Here is a 27575-nt window from a genome sequence, read left to right on the forward strand (position 1 = left end):
ATGGCATCAGAGATGGGGAGCATAGTCCCTAGAATTAAATCAGGTTCAAGTGCCACCTCCCTGATTGACTTGCTGTGGTTTGTCACATTGGACATATTACCTAACCCTCTTAGGCAAGCTTCCTCGTCTGTAAGCTAGGAAAAATTAATAATAGTATCTACCTCATTGAGTAGTTGGAAGGATTAAGTCAGAAAGTGCACACTACCTGGCATATAGTCATTCTATAAATATTTGCTGCTATTACCCTTCCTTCATGCCTTCCTGTCTCCCCTTCCTTTCTTCCTTCCTGTCTGACCTTTCTCCTCCTTACCTTCCTTCCTTTCACTAGATAGTAGGGATTCGAAGTCATTTAAAACGTCATGTCCTCAAGGAGCTTACAACCCTATTGAGCTGAGAAGGGAAACTGTAACTCGCAGTATTAGCCCACACAGAGTAAGGGTATACAGTCAGTGCAGAATCAAGTGTACACAGAGTGCTGTGGAAGTCAAAAGAGAAACATGAGCAATGCAGTGGGCTGAGAGGGATGTTGAGCCCCTTGAGAGCTGCTTGGCCCTGCCTTTCTCTGGCATTGCCTGAGTATCCTCTGGGAGCCCTTGTTACCCTCAACATAGGTCAAGCACAAATCCTCCTGGCAGGGAGACAGAATGCCACCTGTGCCAGTGGCAGCAACAACTTCAGGAACAAAGGACAAGGCAGGTTAGAATGTCAGGAGGAAGTCACAAGGTAGGTGAGTAACCGTGTATTTGAGTGGAGCAGGAAGGACTATTACATTTTTATCAGGTGAATCTAGATTTTAGACATAACAGTAGTATGAAGTAATTATAAAAGTGAAAGTCTCCTAGCCCTGTAACAGCTTCTGGATTTGCTTCTGGAATGCTTCCCTCGTTCTTCTCTTATGACTGTCTTGTCAGTGAGCTGATCAAAAGTTTCCTACCTTACAGGTGACTGAGGCCAGAGGATTAAGTGCTGGCAAAGGATTAAATGCTACAAAGGTATAGGGAAGAAGTCCTGCCAGTGGAGGATTAGAATTCAGACATAAGTGGCCAACTTGGTGTAATTGTGCATGTGGTGGCAGTGAAGGGCTGGGGGTAATAAGCACAATGTTTTATTTTAAAAATTGTCTTGGCAGGGCATCTGGGTGGCTCAGTCCGTTAAGCGACTGCCTTTGGGTCAGGTCATGATCCCAGGGTCCTGGGATCAAACCCCACATTGGGCTCCCTGCTCAGTGGAGAGCCTGCTTCTCCCTCTCCCTCTGCCTACCTGTGCTTGCTCTCTCTCTCTCTCTCTGTCAAATAAATTTTTTTTTTTAATCGTCTTGGCTATCAGAATAACAAACCACTGTAAAACTTAGTGGCTGAAACAGGAAGCATTTATTTATTTATTTATCTAAATTTTATTTATTTTTTAAATTTCTTTCCAGTGTTCCAGAATTCATTGTTTATGTACGGGAATCCTTTATTATTCATGACTCTCTGGTTCACCTCTGTAGTTCTTCTGGTCCTACCTGTGCTCATGCATGAGCAGGTCTTCACACCTACTTCAGTCGGTCAGATAAGCAGTTCTGATGAATGTGACAAGGCTCTCTCTCGCATGTTTGAGTGTTGGTTGCTGTAGGCTGGAATGGAAGGACCTCAGCTGGGACATCTGGACTGTCCTTCACTGGGTCTCATCCTCCAGGAGGCTAGCCCAGAATTTTTCGCATAGCCATCGCAGAGTTAGCAAGGAGAGAGTGGAATCATGCACTGACTCTGGAGTTCTAGACTCAGAGCTGACATGCTCATGCTTCCACCATGTTCTATGGAAGAAGCAGGTCATGAAGCCAGCCCCTACTCAAGGAGTGATGGAGTAGACTCCCCGTGTTGATGAGAAGGGCTACAGAAGTCACATTGTGAAGAGCATGGACACAGGATGGGGAGAAGAATTGACAATCTTTTTGCTCTTAATGTATGACTCTCTCCTCAGCAGTTACCACTCTCTCTTTTTTACATTAACATATAATGTATTATTTGTTTCAGAGGTACAGGTCTGTCATTCACCAGTTTTACACAATTCACAGCACTCATCATAGCACATATCCTCCCTGCCTACACTGTTGGTGGGAATGCAAGCTGGTGCAACCACTCTGGAAAACAGTATAGAGGTTCCTCAAAGAGTTGAAAACAGTTACCACTTTCTTGATGTTGTTTTTCACTCTTATGGGTTTATTTATAGTTTTAATTCATAGCTATATAGTGTAGCCATTTCTATACAGTGTAGCTGTAAATGTGTCATATTGAAATGTGCCAAAGTGTCATATTGAAGCTTTGTTTTCCACATGTCATTCAACAACTTGCTTTTTAAAATTTCAACATCATGTTTTTGAGTTTTAATCATGTTAACATACATAGAGCTAGTTCACTAATTTTAGCTGCTATATTATTTTTGAATACTCTGAATTATATGCTTGAAGCCCGGGTTATTTATTCATTCTCCTATTGATGGACAATGGGAGATTATTTCCACACTTGTGCCACCTTGTTCTGTGCTGCGGTAACCACGTTCTTAAACAGGATCATTGTGCATATACGCTAGTTTCTCCAGGGTATAGATCTCTGAATGCAACTGCTGCATTACAGAGTCTTGACATCTTCAAATTGATAGTTTCAAATATTACTCCAAAGTGGTTGTACTAAATTCCCCTTCTATTTTCAGTATGTGAACACTCCCTTTTCTCCATATCTCATATAGACTAGGCACAAATTTTCAGAAATGTACATTTTTCCTGTTTTGGTAAGTATGAAATATCATCTCATTGCTCTTTTGCTTTACATTTCTGTGGTTACTGGTGATGATGAATAGCACAGCATGTATGGTGTCAGTTTTTATTTTTGTTTTTTTGAGTTGTCCTTGTGGATCCTTTCTATTTTTTCTATTGGGTTGTCTTTTTCTTGTCCTCTTTTTAAATTTTATCTATTTGACATAGAGAGAGAGACAAAGACAGAGCACAAAAATGGGGGAAAGAGAGAAGCAGGCTCTCCACTGAGCAGGAAGCCTGATGCAGGGCTCAATCCCTGACCCTGGGATCATCACCTGAGTCAAAGGCAGATGCTTAACTGACTGAGCCACCCAGGCACCCCTATTGGGTTGTCTTTTTTATATTTATTTGTAAACATTATTTTTATTGTCTGAACATTAAACCTTTATAACTTATTCTTGCACATCTTTTTCTGCAGTTTACAGTTTTCTTTTCACTTTTTAATTATATTTTATTTTTCATAGTTTTAAATTTTAGTTTAATATAATTTATCACTCTAAGATGTATCTAAGAGCTGAATAGAAAAGCAAAAATAAACCTACACCCAGGCTCTTTGTGATAAAACTGCAGGACACCCAAAATGAAGATAAAAGTCTTAATGGTATTTTAACTTTTTAAATAAAAACCAATCAAAAGCGTTTTGAATTACAATTTCGAAAAGAGCAGTCTTCTCAGTAGCAATAACAGATGCCAGAAAATGATCAGTGACAGAGAAAATAACTGCCAACAAATGATCAGTGTCAGAGAAAATAACTGCCAACAAAAAGTTTTATACCTAACTAAACTATCATTCAAGCCATACATCTACATAAACACATTTAAGTAAAAAAAAAAAAAAAAAGGAGGTTTCAACTAGAAGAACTCTCTAAAAGATCATCTCAAGGAAATTACTTTACTTCAGAAAGAAGGAAACATATCCTCAAAGGAAGGAAGAGACTTTCAAATTGAGAACATAGGGTTTGTTCCTATAAAACAGCAAAAGGCCAAGAGAAATTTGGCCAAGTCATCAACAAATTTATTTAGCTATTTATGGATTTTCTGATAACTATCTTACGAGTTTAGCCATGAAACACACATGGCACACTGTCCCCATTTAATGTTTGCCAATTTCATTTTGTTGGCACAACCACCTTAGTTAAATCAAGACATCATTTTCCTTATCAGAATTTCTCCATCTCTAAAACTTTATTTACTATTTTCCACCTATGCTGCATTCCAAGTCAATACTTCTTATCTGTTATCTTTTCACTCTTTCTCTTAATTTGTATGTAACTTACTATTTGTTTTGATTTCATTTAACTTCAGTGCTGAGGACCACATAAATTCTACATTATTTTAATTTATAAAAATTCTTCGTAAATCTGTCTGGTATTTTGTCATAGTGTCTTGTTCTTTTCTTATGTTTTATATTCTTTCTATGACTAATCATTTGAGATATGTTTATTATATATGCTTATCAGATCATTCAATTATTATTATTTTGCTGAGAACATTTAAGTTCTCTCCTAGCAAATTTCAATTATATAATACAGTGTTATCAACTATACTCACCATGTTTACATTAGAGTCATAGATTTTATGCATCTTATAGATGGAAGTTTGTATCCTTATTACCAACCTCTCCCTATTTCCTCCACCTCCCCAGAGTCTAACTTTTTTTTAAGATTCTACAGATAAGCAATGCCATGCAGTATTTGTCTTTCTTTGTCCAGCTTATTTTACACAGTATAATGCCCTTAAGTTCTAGCCATGTTGTTGTAAGTTGACATGATTTTCTTCTTTCTCATAGCTGAATTAGGGGTGTTTGTGTGTGTTTATACACACATACATCTTCTTTATTCATCTGTTGACAGACATTTATGTTGTTTCCATATCTTGGCTATTGTGAATAATGCTGCAATGAACATGAGAATGCAAATAACTCTTCAATATCCTGTTTTCATTTCCTTTGGATATATAACCAGAAGTGAGATTGCTGGATCATATGATAGTTCTATTTTTAATTTTTGAGGAACCTACATGCTCTTTCCTATAGTGGCTGTACCAGTTTACATTCCCATCAACCATGGACAGGGTTCCCTTTATCTCACATCCTCACCAGCATTTGTTACTCTTGTCTTTTTTTCCATCAGTTTTATTGACATATAATTGACATATAACACTGCAACATAATGATTTGATATACATATATATTGTGAAATAGATACCATAATAAGTTTAGTTAGCATCCATTACCTCATGTAGTTACAAATATTTTTTCTTATGATGAAAACTATTAAGATCTACTCTCCTAGCAACTTTCAAATATAAAATGCAGTATTGCTAACTACAGCAACCATGCTGTATGTTATATCCCCAAACTTGCTTATCTTATAACTACAGGCTTGTACCTTTTAACCACCTTCACCCATTTCCCTCCCCAACACCCTCATCTCTGGCAACTATCAAATCTGTTCTCAGTTTCCATGAGTCAATTCTTTTTTTTTTAGATTGCACATATAAGTGAGATCATACAGTATTTGTCTTTCTCTGACTTATTTCACTTAGCATAATATTTTGGAAGTCTATCATGTTGTCTCAAATGGCAGGATCTCCTTTTTTTAAAAAAAATTTTTTAAAGGTCTTATTTCTTTATTTGCAGATAGAGACACAGTGAGAGAGGGAACACAAGCAGGGGAGCAGCAGAGGGAGAGAGAGAAGCAGGCTTCCCACTGAGCAGGGATTTCGATGTGAGACTCAATCCCAGCACCCTGGGATCTTGACCTGAGCCAAAGACAGACACTTAATGACTGTGTCACCCAGGGGCTCCTGGGATCTTCTTTTTATGACTGAATACTAGTTCATTACGCACACATACATACATTCACACATACACACATCACATTTTCTTTATCAGTTCATTGTCAATGGACACTTAGGCTGTTTTCATGTATGGGCTATTATAAGTAATGCTGCAATGAACATAGGGGTGGAGATAGCTCTTCAAGACATTGATTTCATTTCCTTCAGATATATACCCAGAAGTGGAATTGCTGGATCATATCATAGTTCTAAAAACTTTTTGAGGAACCTCCATATTGTTTTCCATAGTGGCTGCCCAATTTACATTCCTACCAACACTGCACAAAAGTTTCCTTTCCTCTGCAGTCTCTCCAAAACTTGTTATCTCTTGTCTTTTTGACAATAGCCATTCAAACAAGTCTGAGGTGATATCTCATTGTGGTTCTGATTTGCATTTCCCTGATAATTGGTAATATTAATCACCTGTTTATATACCTGTTGGCTATTTGTATGCCTTCTTGGGAAAAGTCCTATTTAGTTCCTGTCCATATTTAATCAGGTATTTTTTTCTGTTGAATTTTTTGAGTTCTTCATTTATTTTGGATATTAAGCCCTTATCAGATACATGATTTGCAAATATATTCTTCCATTCCTTAGGTTGCCTTTTCATTTTGTTGATGGCATTCTTTTCTGTGCAGTAGTTTTTTTAGCTTGATGTAGTTGATGTAGTTCCACTTCTTTATTTTTGGCTTTGTTGTCTGTCTTTTGGTGTCAATCCTCCTCCTCCCCAAATTATTGGCCATGATCAATGCAAAGAAAATATGCTTTCTTCTAGAAGTTTTATGGTTTCAGGTGTCAAGTTTTTAATCCATTTTGAGTGGAATTTTGTGTATGGTGTAAGATAGTGGTCCAGTTTCTTTCTTTTGCATGTGGCTATCCAGTTTTTCCAACACCATATATTGAAGGTCTATCCTTGCCCCTTTGCCTATTTTTGGCTCTTTGTCATAAATTAATTGACCATATAAGTATGGGTTTATCTGTGCTTTCTTTTGTTCTATTGATCTAGGTCTGTTTTTATGCCAATACCATACTATTTTGATTATTATAACTTTGTAGTATAGTATGAAATCAAGACGCATGATGCTTCCAGCTTTGTTCTTTCTCAAGTTGGCTTCCGCCATTCAGAGACTTTTGTAGTTCCACACAAATTGTAGGATTATTATTTCTTTTTCTGTAAAAATTGATATTGGAATTTTTATAAGGATTGAATTGAATCTATAGATTGCTTTGAGTATTGTGGGTATTTTATTTTTTTAAGCTTTTATTTACGTTCCAGTTAGCACACAATGTAATATAAGTTTCAGGTACAGAATTCAGTGATTCAACACTTCAATAAAACACCCAGTGCTTATCAAAAATGAACTCCTTAACTCCCATCATCCATTTAACCCGTCCCCCACCCACCTTCTCTCAAATAATCATCCATTTATTCTCCATAGTTAAGAAATTATTTCTTGGCTTGCCTCTCCCTCTTTTTTTCCCTATGATTGTTTTGTTTCTTCAATTCCATACATGAGTGATATTATGTGGTATTTTTATTTAACTGACTTATTTTGTTTAGCATAGTACTCTCTAGCTCCATCTATGTTGTTGTAAACGGCAAGGTATTTCATTCTTTTTATGGCTCAATAGTATATATATATATTTGGACATTTGGGCTCTTTCCATAATTTGGCTATTGTTAATTACATTTCTTTAAACATCAGAGTACTGGGGTGGTGTCTCTTTGAATTAGTATTTTTGTATTCTTTTTTTTTTTTAAGATTTTATCTATTTATTTGACAGACAGAGATCACAAGTAGGCAGCAAGGCGGGCAGAGAGAGAGGGGGAAGCAGGCTCCCCGCTGAGCAGAGAGCCCGATGTGGGTCTTGATCCCAGGACCCTGAGATCATGATCTGAGCCAAAGGCAGAGGCTTTAACCACTGAGCCACCCAGGTACCCCTGTATTCTTTTTTTTTTTTTAAGGTTCATTTTTATTTATTTGAGAGAGAGATCATGAGTGGGGTAAGTGGCAAAGGAAGAGGGAGAGAGAATCCTCAAGCAGAATCCCTGCTGAGCATGAAGCCTGATGCAGGCTCAATCCCGGGATCCTGAGATCATGACTTGAGGCAAAATAAAGTTGGATGCTTAACCAACTGAGCCATCCAGGTGCCCCAAGTATTTTTGTATTCTTTGGGTAAATACCTAGTAGTGCAATTGCTGGATCATAGTGTAGGTCTTTTTTTTTAATTTTTGAGGAACCCCGATACTGTTTTCCACAGTGATTGCATGAGTTTTCATTCCCACCAACTGTGTAGGAGGGTTCCCCCTTTCTCCACATTCTCACCAACATCTGTTGTTTCTTGTGTTGTTGATTTTAGCCATTCTGACAGCTGTGAGGTGATATCTCATTGTAGTTTTGATTTGTATTTCCCTGATCATGAATGATGGTGAGCATCTTTTCATGTGTCTGTTGGCTTTCTGGATATCTTCTTTGGAAAAATGTGTATTCATGTCTTCTGACCATTTTTTAATTGGATTATTTGTTTTTTAGTGTTGAGTTTTATAATTTCTTTATAGATTTTGGATACTAACCCTTTATCAGATATGTCATTTGCAAGTATCTTCTCCCATTCCATAGGTTGCCTTTTAGTTTTGTTAGCTACTTCTTTGCTGTGCAAAAGCTTTTTTTTTTTTTAAGATTTTATTTATTTACTTATTTGACAGAGATAGAGAGAGCACAAGCAGGGAGAGTGGCAGGCAGAGGGAAAGGGAGAAGCAGGCTTCTGACCAAGCAGAGAGCCTGAAGTGGGCTCAATCCCAGGATCCTGGGACCAGGACCCAAGCCAAAGGCAGATGCTAAACCAACTGAGCCACCAAAGCACCCAAGAAGCTTTTTATTTTGATGAAGTCCTAATAGTTTATTTTTGCTTTTGTTTCCCTTGCCTCAGGAAACTTATCTATAAAGAAGCTGCTATAACCAATGTCAAAGAGATTACTGCCTGTGTTCTCCTCTAGAATTTTTTTTAATTTAAAAATTTAAATTTTAAATTAAATTTAATTTTTTAAATTTAAATTTTTTTGTCAAAAATTTAATTCAAACTACAGACATTTCGCTTCCATTGTGTATGAGACGTTCTGTAAGGGGCTTGTGATAGATTCAACAATTAATGAAATGTGCTCAATGAATTTGTAGGATAACACTTAATGTACACATTTATACACAAAGTTAATCCTTGATGGGAGCAAACAATCAGTATATTCACCTAAGTATATGCCTAGATAGAGGTACAGCTCTGTAAAAATTAAGTAGTTACAAACTTACAAAACCCATAATTTGTACATATATTAAGTTTTGCTGTGCTTTTTGCCCCAAAACACACAAGTGTTTCAAAGACTTTTTTCTTACCTAAAAATATGTCTTAGATTAACTTTCAAATAAAATTGAAACACATTCTAATTGTCATGATTGCCTATTCTGCCAGTCATAGATGAATTAACTTATTTTTTTCAATCACATGGAACAGAAAAAATACATATCTTTCTAAAATGGTCTCCTCTAGAATTTTAGTGGTTTCCTGTCTCACATTTAGGTCTTTCATCCATTTTGAGTTCATTTTTGTATATGGTATAAGGAAGTGGTTCCATTTCATTCTTTTGCATGTAGCTGTCCAGTTTTCCTAGCACCCCTTGTTGAAGAGACTGTCTTTTTCCCATTGCATGTTCTTGCCTCCTTTGATGAAGATTAGTTGACCATAAGTTGTGGGTTCATTTATGGTTTTTCTATTCTGTTCTGTTGATATAGGTGTCTATTTTGATCACCACAGCTTTGTAATATAACTTGAAGCCCAGAGTTGTGATGCCTCTAGCTTTGCTGTTCTTTTTTCAAGGTTGCTTTGGCTATTCAGGGTCTCCTATGGTTCCATACAAATTTTGGGATTGTTTGTTCTAGTTCTATGAAAAATGCTGTCAGTATTTTGATAGGGATTTTATTAAATGTGTAGATTTTTTTTATAGTATAGACATTTTAACAATATTTGTCATTCCAATCCCTGAGTATGGAACGTCTTTCCATTTCTTTATGTCATCTTCAATTTCTTTCATCAGTGTTTTGTAGTTTTGAGAATATAGTATACCTAGGAATAAACCTAACCAAAGATGGTAGTGTGGATATTTTAACAATCCAAATCCATAAGCATGGGACTATCTTTACATTTATTTTTTTCTTTAATTTCTTTCATCAGTATCTTATAGTTTGCAGTGTAGAGATCATTCACCTCTTCAGTTAGACTTATTCCTAGGTCTTTTTTTCTTTTTGATGCAATTGTAAATGGGATTCTTTTCTTAATTTCTCTTTCTGATATTTCATGGTTAGTGTATAGAAATGCAACTGATTTTTATATATATTGATTTTTTTAATCCTACAACTTTACTGAATTTATTAGTTCTAACAGTTTTGTGTGTGTGTGTATATGTGAAGTCTTTAGGTTGTCTATGTCATACCTTGTTATCAAATGCAGATAGTTTTATTTCTTACTTTCCAATCTAGTTGTCTTTTGTTGCTCTGTCTTGCCTAATTGCTCTGGCTAGGACTTCCAGTACTATGTTGAATAAAAGTGGGGATAGTGGGCATCCAGCCTTGTCCCTGGTCTTAGAGGAAAAGCTCTCAGCTTCTCACCATTGAGCACGAGGTTAACCGTGCACTCATAATGTATGGCCTTTATTCTCTTGTAGGGCATTTCCTCTAAACCCGGTTGTTGTGAGTTTTTAATAATAAATGGATATTGAATTTTGTCAAATGCCATTCTTTGTTGCATTTATAGAGATAATCATATAATTTTTATCATTTATTTTGTTAATGTAACATTGATTTTTAGATGTTAAATCATCTCATCCCAGCAATAAATCTAACTTTATCATGATGTATGATCTTTTTAGTGTATTATTGATTTTGGTTTGCTAATATTTTGTTAAAGATTCTTGCATTTATTTTCATCAAGAATGTTGTCTTCTAATTTTCTTTTCTTGTCCTTGTCTTATTTGGTATTAGGGTAATGCTGGCTTTATAAAATTAATCTGGAAGTGTTCCCTCCTCATCTCTTTTTGGAAGAATTTGAGATGGATTGGTGTTAATTCTTCTTGGAATGTTTGGTGTAATTCGACAGTAAAGCCATCTAATCCTATACTTTTCTTTGTTGGGATATTTTGTTTTGTTACTGATTCAGTGTCCTTACTAGTAATTGGCCTGTTCAGCTTTTCCATTTCTTCAAGATTCAGTCTTAGTATCTTGTATCTTTTTAGGAACATATCCATTTCTTCTAGGTTGTCCAATTTTTTGGCATAAAATTTTTCTTAGTAATCTCTTGTGATCCTTTGTAATTTTTGTGGTACCAAATTGGATTGATTGCCAGTTAAGAGAAACATTTCAACATTCTCTATAGGGTTTAAACAAGACCCATGATTTTATAACATAATATTGTAAATGTCCTGGAGGCAATCTAGAAATATTTTTCATACGTAGGACAAGAAAAATCTTAACTCCCAAAAGATAAACAGGAAATGCCAATTCTGAGATTACACAGATTTCAAGATTATACAACAAAGACTTAAAAAATAGCTCTTATAAAAATGCTTTATGAACTAAGGACAAACTCTCTTGAAATGAATAAAAAGTAGAAATTCTTAGCAAAAACATAGATAGAAAGAAGATTCTCATGAAAATTTAAGAACTAAAAAAATGATTATCTCTAAAATCACTGGGTAGGGTCAGAAATAGAATGGAGATGGAAGAGAAGAATCCGTGAACTTGAAGATAATAGAAATTCTTCAGGCTAAATAACAGAGAGAGAAAAGTTTGGCAAAAAAATAAGCTGAGCTGCAGGGTCCTGTGGGAAAGTACTAAAAAGTCTAACATTCATATCTTTGGAGTCCCAAAAGGAGAATGAATGTAGTGCTGAAACAACATGTGAAAAAATATTGGCTGAAAACTACCCAAATTCAGTGAATGATAGAAACTTAAAAATTCAAGAAGTTCAGTAAATCCCAAACAGGATAATTCAATGAAACTTACACCCAAACTCATCAGAATCACACTACTGAAAACTAAAGACAAAGAAAAAAGCCTTGAAAGCAACCAGAGAAAACCAATGCATTACTTAGAAAGAATGCTAACTTGAATGACAGCAGATTTCTTTTCAGAAATTGTAGATGCCAGAAGGAAGTGGGTAAATATTTCTTAGGCACTAAAAAGAGTGTCAACTCAGAAATCTGTACCCAGTGAAAATATATTCAAGAACGAAGGTGAAGTGAAGACATTTTTTGATGAAGGAAAAGTAAGAGAATTTGTGGTTAGCAGACCTGATTTGAAAGTATTGCTAAAGGAAGTTCTTCAGAAATTAGGAAAATGACTTTTAGGAAGAAATTTGGAATATCAAGAGTGAAGGAAGAATAACCAAAATGGTAAATGTCTGAGTAAATATAATAGACTATTTGTCTCTTGAGTTCTTTAAAGTATACCGGACAGCTGAAAACAAACAAAAAACAAGTAACATTGTCTAATGAGGATTTTGATGTATGTAGATAGAACTACCTAACAGCTACAAAATAAAGGGAGGAGTAAAGGGTTTATATACTGATCAGGTTTCTGTATTTAACTGAAGTGGTAATATTAAGCCTAAATAGACTATGAAAACAATCAAGCAAATAAATAAACAAGTAAATATCCTGAGACAAGAAATTTGTCTGATGAATTCAAGTAAATAAGACATTAAATTGTACCAAGGGGATACTGGGTCATGTCTGCTTCTTCCTCATCTGAGAAAGATTCTAAATGGAGATTTTGCCTCATGACCCAGCCCTTTCCCACATAGCCACATGTAAACAATCACCAAATCCTTCTTACTTCTTTCAAATCTCAAATATTTCTCTCCATTCTGTTAGGGTCTTCATAGTCCAGGGCTTGCTCGCTCTTTCTTTCTAGATTTATTTATTTATTTGACAGAGAGAGAAAGAGAAAAAGAAGCAGGGGGGAGAGGTAGAAGAAGGGACTCTCAAGCAGACCCCCCCACTGAGTCCAGACCCTGACAAGGTGCTTGAACTCATGACCCTGAGATGAAGACCTGAGCTGAAATCAAAAGTTGGACACTTAGGGACACCACGGTGACTCCGTTGGTTAAGCGTCTGTCTTCAGCTCAGGTCATAATCCCAGAGTGCCGGGGTCAAGTGCAACATCAAGCTCCCTGATCATTGTCTTTGCTCTGCTCATGTTCTCTCTTTCATTCACTCACTCTCTCAAATAAATTTTAAAAATCATTTAAAAAAAATAGAGTCGAATGCTTAACTGACTGAGCCACATACGTGCCTCTGGGGCATCATTTCTTATCTATATACCTATATATCTATTTCCCCCAGAAATGGTCTCCCTAATTCTAGTTTTGCCTCCTGCTTTTTTCTTCATCCCACTCCAATTACCTAAATTCAAATATTTTTATGTATTTCTGCTTATAACATCAATTACTCCCTCAATGCTTTTAAAATAGTGAATCCTTTAGCCTGTTCCAAGGCTTTTAATAGTATGCCTCCTGATCATCTCTCTACTCTCCTTTCTTGACACGCTAATTTCTCCCCCTAACTATATTCTCTAGACCGGCATAGTAAACATTTTAGGTTTTGAGGGCCATATGTTCTCTGTTGCAACTACTTAACTCTGCAGCCACAGATAGTATGTAAATCAATAGGTAGAATTACTTGCAAATAAAACTTTAATTACAAAAGCAAGCACCTGCCTGGATTTGGCCATGGGCCGTTATGTGGTGACCCCTGCTTTAGACAACTGAACTACCTACAAATCTGGGGACGTGGCATTTTCTTTTATCTCTCGAGTACTCCACAATGTGTTGTCTGTTGGGAATGTTTCTTTCCTTTGTCTGGCTACTTTCAGTTCATTACCAGGTATCAACCTGGATGCTACTTCTTCAAACTTTCCTTAGACTCCCTATCCCTCTACCTCCATCATTGCACTTACCACACTAATATATTTACCTACCGATGTGCTTCCCTGTTTACTTGCCTGTCTTCTCCAACTTTTGTATAAGCTTCTGGAGGGCAGAAACTACGTTCTGTCCACATTTTAATCCTTACTGCCTAGCAGAGTACTTGGCACATATAAGCACTTGATGAAACTTTCAGTTTTTCCATTGAATGAAGGAAAGGACCATAGCCCTCTGGCTGACCCAGAGCCTGTATAAACCTTCAGGCTGGGAAAATACTGCCTAACTAGACAGTTGTATCTCAATGGAAGCTGTGATCTGTTTTGGGCAAGCCATCCCTTTCCTTTGGCCTGGATGCTTCTTCCAGGACCAACCACTGTATCTCCTCTCAGGCAGCACCCATCCCATCTACCAGGCAACTCAGAGTTGTCTGACCCCACTTTCGGCAAGCATTCTCAGCCACTGATTTTAAAAATACGCCCCGAGGGGGAAATTGCTATATCTCTTTCCAAAGGCTGTTGTAGATGCCAAGGCAGTGGACAATGAACGATTTGTGGTTAAGGGCGGTGCCACCACCATTCAGCCAGGCATCCTGGGGACTCTCCCTGCCTGTTCAATGTCCTCCCTTTCCAGCCCATCACCAATAGAGTGGGAAAAAAGCAACTTTCTCTGACAAGCCTTCAGGTAATTAAGTACCAGAAGGATCCACCATGTGTCCTGTTCTCAACTAGGGTTAAATGTCAGGTAAAGACACAGCCCTTCCTGTGGGACCTAACCATCTATTTTTAAAAATAATTCAGGCTGGGGCGCCTGGGTGGCTCAGTTGGTTAAGTGACTGCCTTCAGCTCAGGTCATGGTCCTGGAGTCCTGGGATCGAGTGCCACATCGGACTCCCTGCTCGGCAGGGAGTCTGCTTCTCCCGCTGATCTTTCTCCTCTCATGCTGTCTCTCTCTCTCTCTCTCAAATAAATAAATAAAATCATAAAAAAAAAATTCAGGCATGTTTGAACCATTTAGAGGTTAGTAACATGCATTTATTTATTTACTTATTCAACCTAATGCCAGGCACTGTGGGATGCTAAGTCACAAAGACAAAAAGTTCACTCAAGGATATTCTCAGTCAACTAAAATATCGAGGAGGAATATGTAATGTGAGAAGGTTTTAGAGTTAAAGATATCAAAAGCTAAAGTTGTCAGAGAAAGTTCCATCAAGGACGTGGAACTTCAACTGGTTTTGAGGAAAGTATGGGGTACAGATTTATGAATGGAGAGAGAAAAGAATTTCAGAAGAGATGACATGGCCAGAGGTGAGGAGGAAAACCAAGTGTGGAGAGAGGGGAGGAGAGGTCAGGAGTGGGAGATAAGGATAGAGAGAAAATGAAATATTGTAGTGGGAGACCTTGAAAACTGGACGTTTAACCCCAAGCGTCGGGGGATAATATCCTTCTTCTTTTCTTTAACTGAGTTTTAGTTCACATACCCTAAAACTCACCCTTTTACAGTATAAAACTCAGTGGTTTTTAGTATAGTCACAAAGTTAGGCAATGATCATCATGATCTAATTCCAGAAAGACAATATCCTTTTGAATATTTCTGAACAGAGAATTCATGGGTAAATCTGTGTTTCAAGCAGAGTACCCCAGCTACAGGGGCAGGAATGATTATGTGGAAAGAAACTGGATGTGGAAACAAGCTAAGAGGTTCAGAGGCTTGGAGACCTAAACCAGAATAGGTCATAGGCCACCTCCTGTCTATGATCTCGCTTCATCCATGATAGTGAGGTTTATGGAAGGATAATTTATTGAGATAATAATCTATGTCTTGCTCTCATATTTTCCCTCCCTTGTTCCAAGAAGATAGCAGACATTTGTGTTTCTTAACCTAAGCAGTTTCCGGGAGCTAGACTAAAAGCTAGTTGCCTGTGGACAGCCACCCTTCCTGACTTCTGTTTTAGGAGTTCTGAACTCAATATTGGGATTGTGTTGGGGGAGGAGAGAAAAGAGACCCTTTGGGGGCAGTGGGAGCTGAAGATGAGAGAGCAGAGAAGGAGACTCCCCCCAGATTTTGAGGGGATTTCTGGTTCTGAGAGGCAGGGGGTGGCGACAGCATGCTTGACCCCATGCCCCAGGTCCCAGAGCTTCAGGGCTGAAACCCTCAGAAAAGACTCCTGTGCCCAAGTGTGGTACAGTAAGTTTATCAATTTTGGCAAGATGAACTAAAGACCAGAAGAGCTCTCTCCTAAGTGTTCCATTCAACAAAAATGCCCGTTCTAAGAGATGAGGAGCCCCAGCGATAATGGAGACTGCATTAACCACCATTTTGGCAGGTTCAGTTTCACACTCAAAGAAGTTGAAGCACTGGAGACCTTTTTGAGAGGTCGTACAACATAGGGGTTACTCCTCCAGATTCTAGGAACAAACTGTCTGGGATTGAACCCATAAGATGGGCACATAAGGAAAGCTATGTGGGTGTTGAGTTATTATTATTTAATAAGAGGAAAACAAATAGGGGAAAGGAGGAGTGTTGCCTTATAAAGGCAAACTATTGGGTGGAAATAAGTGTGGGGAAAATAGAAGGAATGAAGAATTTTAAAAGGCAATATTAAGGATGAAATACTTAAGGTAGATAACCATTTAGACACAAAGAAGAAAGGACAGTAAAATTAAAATGAATGAAGATAAATAGAGATAGAGAAATAGATTATTAGATTGATAGATATGAAATAAAAAGAGATTGAGAAATAAATACATAGTAAGAACATCACAAAGGTAGAACAATGGTGGCAAAGAGTATATATAATATACTCTTATTATATACATAATATATATAACTGAGAAAGTTACATAATTGAGAAAGATCAACTAATATGGTAGATGATAACTCAGAATGAAATATAGGAAATAGCATCAGATGCAACATGGAGAAAAGAGGGGCCATAAAGGAAAGACTCAAGGGAGGTGGTGAGGACTTAGTCACAATGGATTGAATGACTTCCAGTCTGTGAGACAGAGGGGACTACTGTCCCCCTGCCTAACCCTGCCCCACCAACCCCCTCCCACACAGCTCAGCTCCATCTTCTCTGACTTCCAAACCATGTTCCTCCAACTGAGGACTCCCTATTCTCTGTTCTGCACAGTTCAGAAGTAATTTTCTTCTGTCTCGTTTTCTAAGAGCTTTGTGTATGCAATTCTTGTCTCCATTCCAAAAGACTGTTTACCACTCTCTCCACTTTCGTGGTATCTCACCCAGTATGTAGAAGAGAGAAAAATATGTGGAAGACTAGTCCCAGTATAGAAGTGGGAATAGTAAGGCTACCAGTATCACCACGCTGTAGGACATCGCCCATCACCCCTGGAAAGTTCATCTCTAAAAACAACCTGGAAGGGAGTGCCTGGGTGGCTCGGTGGGTTAAGCCTCTGCCTTCAGCTCAGGTCATGATCTCAGGATCCTGGGATCGAGTCCCGCATCAGGCCCTCTGCTCGGCAGGGAGCCTGCTTCCTCCTCTCTCTCTCTCTCTCTCTGCCTGCCTCTCTGCCTACTTGTGATCTCTCTCTGTCAAATAAATAAATAAAGTCTTTTTTTTAAATAAATTAAATAAATAAATAAATAAATAGTAAACAAACCTACCTGAGGGGAACTTGTCTAGCTTGCCACAGCACAATAAAAATTTATGTAGTATGTAATGATCGTTTCCCCTCATACTTCTCAAAGGTCCAGACATCTGTAACTCAGTATTTTCCTATAAATAATTGGTTTCCCTACATAATTGTGAGCTCCCCGAGGGCAGAGATTATATGGGAAAAGCTTCAGAAATGCTACAGAATGAGCAAGGGCTTCTGTTCTCTTTATGCCACTTCCAAGCATCTGAAAATTTCTACCATTGTAGTTGATGTGCTCGGTCCTAAGGACAGAAACTGTATCATCAGGAGAAGGGAACTTTGGCATAAGAAAAGAGACCTATGAAGCTCTGTTGACACAGGTCCTGAATATAGGACCAGGGCCCTGTAAGGATCCAGAGAGAGTTCTGGTCATTCTGGCCAAATGAAACTCCCCCAGACTGATCTAAACCTGTTCCTTTCCTCCTAGACAAGAGGAAGGAAAAGTCCCATTTGTAACCACGGAGAAATAAAAGTCTTCCTCAGTGATTATATACAATTTACAGCAGAGTGTTTCATCTGCTGTCCGGGAGCCTGTAATAGCTGGAATTGCCCTTGTTCCTCTTCCTCCTTGAGGGCCAGAGCTGAGAAGTGCTCTGTGATTACGGGTCAGGGCATGGCATCTCTATGCCAAACTTGCTCAGCCTGGTTTGCTATTGTGTGCGTGCGTGTGTGTGTGTGTGTGTGTGTGCCTGCTTCCAGAACACAATTTTCCCACCGCCCTGCATGGTTTTTCAGTTCATAAATAATGAGTTAAGATGTCTTTGCCATCTCACCCATACTTACGGGAAGGGAGGCAGGGAAAAGGAAGGGAGGAAATTAGAATCATTCCCTCACCCCACAACTTCACGGTGGATTGAGAACTCCAGTATCAACAAAGCAGAAAAACTGAGGTGAGGTGGGCTGAAATGTACTGATGTTTACAGTACAGGTGATGAGAACCTGAGAGCAACAGACTTCCTAGATTGTGAAGGTGAATGATGCCTCATGAGATAGCTTGTGACTCTCTCTAAGTTTTGGAACACAGAAGCCTTGAGGAGAGTGGTATGCAATAAAATATTAGAAACCTTAAGTCTGGGTTGCAAACTTTTTCTATAAAGGGCCAAACTAAATATTTCAGGCTTCATATGCTATATAGTTTCTCTTACAACTTCTTAGCTCTGTAGTGAAAAAGCAGACCTAGACCATATGTAAACAAACTGGCATGGGTATGTCTCAATAAAACTTTATTTACAGGGACACCTAGGCGGCTCAGTTGGTTGAGGGACCAACTTCTGGTTTTGGCTCAAGTCATGATGTCTCGGTGGTGAGATCGAGCCCTAGTCGGGTGCTGTACTCAGTGCGGAGGCTGCTTCAGATTTTCTCTCCCCTTCCTGTTCACACACTCTCTCACTTTCTCTCTCTCAAAAAATAAATAAATAAAATCTTAAAACAAAAACAAAAACAAACAAAAAAAACCCTTTATTTACAAAAATAGCAGATGGTTAGCCAGTAGGAGGTAGTTTGCTTAACTCCTGAACTGAGTGTTTTAATAGTCTGAGGATCTGTTTTTGAAAAATCTTGATACTTTTAGAGTAAAGACTAGAAGACAGAAAGGATGGAGAAGGAAAGGAAGAAAACGAAGAGGTAAAGAATGGGTAATAACTGTCTTTGGAATAAAAACAACTTGGAGGGGCGCCTGGGTGGCTCGGTGGGTTAAGCCTCTGCCTTTGGCTCGGGTCATGATCTCAGGGTCCTCGGATCAAGCCCCACATCGGGCTCACTGCCCCGCAGGGAGCCTGGGTCCCCCTCTCTCTCTGGTGCCTCCCTGCCTACTTGTGATTTTTCTCTCTCTCTCTCTCTGTCAAATAAATAAATAAAATCTTTTAAAAAAAATAAAAAATAAATAAAATTTTAAAAAAAACAACTTGGAGCATCTGGACTTACAGGCTGGGTACAAAGGGAAGCACAATCCCAGTTTGAGTCATTTGTGGGTGAAATTTTGGACATCTTTAAGTGGGGGTTTGAGTACTTGCAAGGAAAGCAGTTGTGATGAAGTACTGAGGAGTAGAATCTGGGTTCTAACATGAGAGAACTATCTCTCTGTATTACTTACCTATTTCTGTATAGCAAATTAACCCCAAACCTCGTGACTTAAAGATAAGTGTTTGTTATCTCTCATCGTTTCTATTGGTCGGGAAGTCAAAAATGGCTTGACCAGCTGTTTTGGCTCATGGTTTTTCATAAAATAAAGACACGTCAGTCAGAACTGCCATTATCTGAAGGCTTGACTGTAACTGAAGGATCTCCTTACTCACCGCCTGGTGAGTTGGTGTGGGCTGTTGGTGAGGGACCTCCGATCTCCACAGAGATATTTGAGTGTTCTCACAACATGGCGCTGGCTTCCTGCAGAGTAAGTAAACCAAGAGGCCAAGACAGAAGCTGCAGTATTTGTATGACCCAGGATCAGAAGTCGCACACCATCTCATCTACCATATGTCAGTGGTCACAATGACCCGCCCTGATTCAGTCTTGGGGAAGGCCAGTGCCGGGTGCAAATACCAGGAGGCAGGAATCAATGGGGTCCTACCTAAAGGCTGACCACCTGCCATCTAATAACAGAGAGAGGTAAAAGATATGTCTATGATTTCAGTCTAGGGTCTGCATATTAAGATGGCTTGGGAATTTGTGTTAGTTAGAATGCATCTGGCTAGAGCAAGAGACCAAAGCAAAACACCCCACTTCAAGTTGCTTAAACATTAAGATTGATTTTAAGAAAGAATCTAGAGTTAGAAGTTCTCAGGGTTAGTCAATTCTGTAGCTCAACAACATCAGGTTCTTGTTCAACCTTTCTGTGGTTTTCTTGGCTTTTCCTTCATGGTCACAAGATGGTTGCCACAGCCCACATTACATGTTTACACAGTTGTATGTGAAAGCAGAAAGTAAGGAATATCTATTGGGTAGCCAGCTAGCCCTGCTCGCCACAGAAACTGGTATGACGCTCTGAACTGAGTAATATGAATAGTGTACTTGTAACTTCCCTAGAACCGCAGGCTCTCAGGGATGACTAAGTCCAGTTCCCATGTAGTGCTTGCATCCATTCTGTTGGATCTAGGGAACATTGTCATACACCAAAATTTCCCCTCACTGCGGTAAAATAGCTTGGCTGCCATAGATACGACAGAGGCTTCTGGTCAAAGTGCAGAATTGTAAGAAATGTCAAAAGTTGAGGCCAAGTTATTTGGGGGACGATCCCTGAGCCCCTCACTGGTAGTAGGAACTTTGGAAGCGCTAATGGAGTCTTTTATTAGGGACTGCCTTGGCATGCTCTGATCACCATGTAGATGGGTATCTTTCTTGCCCTTAAATTGAGTTTCAGAAGAGGCACATTCCCCTAAATAACTTTTGCTGGTGACAATAAAACCCAAAATTGAATAACTAAGACCCAGGGATAAAAGTCACCAGGAGAGGGGCGCCTGGATGGTTCAGTGATTAAGCGTCTGCCTTCAGCTCAGGTCATGATCCCAGGGTCCTGGGATCAAGCCCCACATCAGGCTCCCTGTTTGCTGGGAAGCCTGTTTCTCCCTCTCTCACTCCCTCTGCTTGTGTTCCCTCTCTCATTGTGTCCCTCTCTCTCTGCCAAATAAATAAATAAAATCCTAAAAAAAAAAAAAAAAAGAATCATATAATATGTAATCTTTTCTTATCTGGTTTCTTTCACATAGCATAATGTTTTTGAGGTTCTTTTATCTTATACCATGTATCAGTACTCTGTAACAGTTACTGCAAAAAGTATTCCATCTTGAGAGTATATGCATTTTATTTATGCATTCCCAGTCTGATGGACATTTGCTTGTTTCCATTTTGGGACAACTATGAATGATACTATTATTTATTCATGTATAAATCTTTATATAGACCTATATTTTCATTTTTCTTTAACTTTTTGAGCATTTTTGCTCAAAACTATTTTTGGAGGCTGCATCATTTTACATTCCCACCAATAGTGTATGAAGGATCCGGTTTTTCCACAATCTTACAAACCCTGGTTTTTGTCTCTTTTTTATTGCAGAGTCATCCTGGTGAGTGTGAAAGGATATTTATTTATAGTTTTCATTTGCATTTCTCTCAGGCTATTTATTTTGAGCATCTTTTCATTTGTTTATTGTCTATTCATATATCTTCTTTGGTAATATGTATATTAAAATATTTTGACCATTTTTTAGTTGGGTTACTTGCCTTCTTATAATTGAGTTGTAGGAGATCGTTATATATTCTGGATATAAGTTCTTTAGCAGATACATGATTTGCAAATCAGATACATCAGATACATGATTTTTCCCAGTCTGTTCCTTCTTTGACTTTCTAAAATGACCATAAAATAAAGCACACTTTTAATTTTGATGAAGTCCAATTTGTCCATTCTAAAATTTTTTGTTTATTTTATTTACTTTTTTGAAATGGATCAGTTATTTAATTCACAAACTTGACTTGTGAAAGAAAACACAGAGCGGAGGTAGCCCAGAAGCTATGAAAGAGCTTCGATTTTTGGCAGAATTTGAGAGTCCACACTTTCTGATCAACTTTGAGCTGCTCTGTAGTCCCACATTTCTCTCTCTCTGTGGAAGATTTCACCTTTACACAGCTTCTTCTTCTTCTTGAAGTAAGCATCAGTAAGGTGTTTTGGGATTTTCACACAGTTGATATCAGTTTTGGTAGAAGTGACAATGACAGATTTCTGGAGTGTTCCACACAGGATAACTCAATTGAGGGCCAGAGGGCCAGTCACAAGTAGCAAGTCACTGCTCAGTTGTGTCAGGAAAACCAGCATCTTGCCTCTGTGGTGCCCAGTGAGGACAGTGATAATGGTGCCAGGAGTGATCCTAGCTTGAAATTTTCTCACACGCTAACTGAAAGGGTTTTTTTGGTTGGTGTTATTGTTATTTTTGTTTTGTTTTGTTTTTAAGATTTTATGTATTTATTTGAAAGAGAGAGCACAGAGGGAGAGGGAGAAACAGACTCCTTGCTGAGGAGAGAGCCTGACATGGGACTCAATCTCAGGACCCTGAAATCATAACCTGAGCCAAAGGCAAGATGTTTAACCAACTGAGTCACCCAGGCAACCTGACTGAAAGGGTTTTGTTTGTTTGTTTGTTTGCTTTTTGTTTTGCCATGGCTCAGCAACATTTGAGGCACATTTTCATAGGATCATACCTAGGCATTTTGTGAAGTTTAACCACTCCGGGACCACCATTCTTGTCACCACCAACTGGTTTTATGACAGTAGCAACAACCTTCTTTTTCTTATCACCCATAGATTTTGTAATTGAATACTTCCTCTTGTACATGGCCTTTCTGGAATAGTTAGCTGACCAGGAATACTGGCCAATTCCTTTGACCAGGACAGGGTTTTGGCTACAATGGGACTTCCACGTCTTTGGCCTGGAGGTTACAGTTCTTAACCTTGCCACCAGCATCAGGCTTCCTCCTCCTCTTCTTCTTCTTCTTTTAAGATTTCTTTATTTATTTGAGAGAGCGGGGACGGTATAAGAAGAAGGAGCATGAGACTCCTTAAGCAGACACACCGTTAATTATAAAGCCCACTGCAGGGTTCCATCCCACAACCCCGAGATCAGGACCTGAGCCAAAATCAGGAGTTGGTCATATAGCTGACTGAGCTACCCAGGTGCCCCCAGCATCACACTTTTTGGCTTCAAGTTTCTTCTCTTTAATATCCAGCTTCTCAGATTTTTCACCCACCATCTTTCAAGATAAGAAAGAGCCAATTTATCATTTTTTTAAAAGGTTTTATTTATCTATTTGACAGAGGGAGACACAGCAAGAGAGGGAACACAAGTAGGGGGAGTGAGAGAGGGAGAAGCAGGCTTCTCATCAAACAGGAAGTCCAATGAGGAGTTCGATCCCAGGACTCTGGGATCATGACCCAAACCAAAAGCAGACATTTAGCGACTGAGTCTCCCAGGCACCCCAATTTATCATTTTTAAAGTTAATTTTTATGTGTAGTGTGAGGTAAAGACTTAAATTCATGTTCCTAAAAATGGACATCCAGTTCTCTTCAGAACCATTTGTTGAAAATTTAGCTCTTTGCCCCATTGAATACCTTGGCAGTTTAGTCTAAAGTCAACTTACCATAAATGTGCAAGTTTATTTCTGGACTCTCAATTCTGTTCTATTGATCTTCTATCTTTATGCAAAAGTTCTATTGAAAACTTACTAGAAAGTTAGTTTTAATAATCAAGATGGCAAGTTTTAAAATCAAGAAGCCCTCCATTTTGTTCTTTCTCAAAAAAATGGCTATTTGGGTTTTTTTAATTCATTTTCATATAAATTTTAGAATTTTATTGCCCAATATACAAAAAAAGGGGGAAATTTTTATTGATATTACTATAAATTTGGGGAAAATTGCCATTTTAATAATATTGAGTATTGTAATCCATGAACATGGACTGTCTGACCATTTATTTAGACCTTCTTAATTTCTTTTAACAATTTTTAAATTGAAATTCAATTAGCCCAAATATAATACATCATTAGTTTTCTAATCTCCAGTGTACAGGTCTTGAACATCTTTAGGTAGATTTATTCCTTGATATTAAATTCTTTTTGGTGTTATTATAAAAGAAATTATTTTCTTAATTTCATTTTCAAGTTGTTTATTGTTAGTACATAAAAATAAAATTGATTTTAGCATATTGGCATTATAACCAATGACCCTACTGAACTCACTCATTAGTTTTCATAGTTTTTTTGTTTGTTTGTTTTTGTTTGTTTGTTTGTTATTAGTTTCCATAGTTTGTTTGTTTTTGTTTGTTTCTTTTGTTTGTTTTACTTCTTGGAACTTTCTATCTATAATATAATATCATCTGCAAATAAAGACCATTTTACCTCTTCCTTTCCAATCTGGTTGCCTTTTACCTTTTCTTGCTTAATTGCACTGGTTAGAACCTCCATACAGTTTTGAATAGAAGTGAGAAAAGAAACAAGTTTGCCTTGTTCCTTAATTTAGGGAGAAAGCTTTCAGCCTTTACTATTAAATATAAGGTTAGCATAGATTTTTTCATAGATGTCCTTCATCAAGTTGAAGAAGTTCCACTTTATCCTTGACTTTCTGAGTTTTTATCAGAAAATTATATTTATTTTAACAAACTTTTTTCTGCTTATGTTGAAATAATTATAATCCTTTTTTAGTTTTTTAAATGGTGAATTACACTGATTTTTGAGTGATAAACCAAGGTTGCATTCTTGGGATAAATTCCACACTGTCTTAGAGAGTTACAATTTTTCTGTATTTTTTTTTTATTATTCTTGTTCAATTTTATTTCTTTTTTTTTTTTTTTGGGTGTTTCAAGATTCATTGTTTATGCACCACACCCAGTGCTCCATGCAATACGTGCCTTCCTTAATACCCACCACCAGGCTCACCTAACTACCCCACTCCCCTCCAAAACCCTCAGTTTGTTTCTCAGAGTCCACAGCCTTTCATGCTTCATCTCTACCTCTGATTTCCCCCAATTCACTTTTCCTTTCCTTCTCCTAATGTCCTCCATGTTATTCCTTATGCTCCACAAGTAAGTGAAACCAGATGATAAATTGAATCTCTCTGCTTGAATTATTTCACTCAGCATAACCAATTTTTCTATATTTTTATAATTGATTTGCTAAAATTCTCTTAAGAATGTTTGCATCTATATTCATAGATATATTGATCTAAAGTGCTTTTATTTCCATTGTAATGTCTTTATCTGGTTTTGGTAAGTGGTAATGTGTGCTTCATAGAATGAATTTCTTTTTCATCAATTTTCTGCAAGAGTTTGTGGAGAATGGATATTATATCTTCTTTAAATATTTAACAGAATTTACCAGTGGGCTCTCTGGGTCTGAAATTTTCTTCTTGGCAAAGTTTTTAACTTTTAGGTTATTTATTTAGAGCCATTCAGGTTATTTATTTATTTGAGAAAGAGAGAGGGGGAAATTATTTATTTCTACTTGCATGAATTTTGTAACCTGGATCTTTCAAAAACAGATCCATTTTGGTGAAGTTACCAAATTTATTGTCATAAAGTTGTTCATAATACTCCTTTATTATTCTTTCAATACCTGTAGAATCTGAAGGGATTTCACTTCTCTCATTCCTGATACTGGTAATTTTCATCTTTTCTATTTTATTTTCAGTCTGGCTAGAAATCACTAATTTTATTGATATTTTTTTAAAATTCAGCTTTTAGGGACACCTGGATGAGTCAGTCAACTGAGCCTCTGACTCTTGATTTTGATTCAGGTCATGATCTGAGGGTTGTGGGATCTAGCCCTGCATCAGGCTCCATGTTCAGTGGGGAGTCTGCTTATCCCTCTTCCTCTCTCTCTGCCACTCCCCCCACTCATGTACTCCCTCTCTCTAAAATAAATAAATAAATAAACAAACAAATAAATAAAAAAATAATCTTTTAAAACATTTCATTTCTTAGGTGCATTAATTTTCCTTTTTTCCCATTTTTTTATTTTATTGATCTCTCTAATCTTTATTATTTCCTTTATTCTTACTTTGTATTTAATTACTCTTCTAGTGTCTTAAAGTCAAAGCTGAGGTCATTGATTTGAAATCTTTCTTTTTTTTCTAACATGGCATTTTGTGCTATAAATTTTCCTCTGAATTCTACTTTAGTAGCAGTCCACAAAGTTTTTAAAGTTGTATTATTATTTTCATTTAGTTCAAAATACTTTTTAATTTCCCTTTAGATTTCTTCTGTCACCTGTGGATTATTTAGAAGTGGGTTATTAGTTTTCGAATATTTGGAGATCTTCCAGATGTTTTCTGATCTTCCAGATGTTTTCTGTTATTGATTTCTTAATTCTATTGTTGTAAAAAAATATACTTTATATGACTTGAATCCAAACAATATTGGCTTTTGGCCCATAATATAATCTGTCTTGGTAAATGTAATTTTTTTAGTTGTTGGTTTGGGTTTATAGAGTACATTTTTGACATAACACACTCCACCTCAAAATGTTACTATACTACTTCATGTATAGCATTGGAATCTAATAGAGTTTCTTTCCTCCTAGACTTTCTGCTATTGTCATACATTTTATTTCTACTCATATTATAAACTCTACACTATATTGCTATTATTTTAATCTATCAGTTATCTTTAAAGAGATTTAAATAAGTTTTAAAATTTTGTATATTCATCAACATATTTACCATTTTTTAAGATTTTATTTATTTATTTGAGATAGAGAGAGCAAGTGTGAGAGCATGCATGAGGGGAGGGGCAAAGGGAGAGGGAGAAGCAGGCTTCGCACTGAGCAAGGAGTCTGCTGCAGGGCTGGATCGCCACCCTGGGCCCATGACCTGAGCTGAAGGCAGAAGCCTAACTCACTGAGCTACCCAGGTGCCACAACATATTTACCATTTCTGATGCTTTTCCTTCCTTTAGGTAGATCCATACCTCCATCTGGTATCATTTTTACTCTCCCAAAAGGACTTCCTTTAACATTTCTTGCAGCATGAGTCTGCTAGCGATAAATTTGTTTAGCTTTTGTTGGCTGAAAATTACATTTTAAAAAAAGATATTTTGGGGTGCCTGGGTGGCTCAGTAGGTTAAGCATCCAACTTTTTTGTTGTTGTTGTTGAGATTTTATATATTTATTTGAGAGACAGAGAGTTAGAGAAAGAAAGAGAGAGAATGAGAGCAGGGAGTGTCAAAGGGAGAAGCAGACTCCCCTCTGGGTAGGGACCCTGATGCAAGGCTCAGTACTGGGATTCCAGGATCATGACGTGAGCCCAACACAGACACTTAACCAACGGAACCACCCAGACACCCCAACCATCCAACTCTTGATTTCAGCTCAGGTCATGATCTCAGGGTGATGAGATCAAGCCCCACATCATGGTTCCTGCTTAGTGCAGAGTCTGATTAAGATTCTCTCTCTCTCTTCCTCTGCCCCTTCCCTGCTTGTGTGCCTGCATGCACTAAGTAAATAAATAAAATATTTTTAAAGATTTTAACAAAAAATAAATAAGATACTTTGCTGAATATAGGATTCTACATTGATAGTTTTCAACCAGTATTTTAAAGATATTTGTTCACCACCTTCTCATTTGCAATATTTCCTACAAAACAAACAAAACCAAACAAAAAACTCTGCTGTTATCCTTACCTTTATTTCTCTGTACATAATAAGTGGTTTTCCTTTGGCTGCTTTTAAATTTTTTTGTTTGCCTCTGTTTTTTAGAAATTTGTTATAATTTGTCTTAGAGTTTTCTTGATATTTCTTGGGTGTGTGGTTTATTGAGCTCCTTGAATCTGTGACT

At 37.6% G+C, this 27575-nt stretch overlaps 1 pseudogene; it reads right to left on the minus strand.

The window, feature by feature from the left end:
* Nucleotides 1-21711: 21711 nt before the first annotated feature.
* LOC116593618 lies at nucleotides 21712-23001 on the minus strand (annotated as a pseudogene).
* Nucleotides 23002-27575: the final 4574 nt, after the last annotated feature.

This window comes from Mustela erminea, chromosome 6 (genome assembly GCF_009829155.1).
Source record: "Mustela erminea isolate mMusErm1 chromosome 6, mMusErm1.Pri, whole genome shotgun sequence".
Taxonomy (NCBI): domain Eukaryota; kingdom Metazoa; phylum Chordata; class Mammalia; order Carnivora; family Mustelidae; genus Mustela; species Mustela erminea.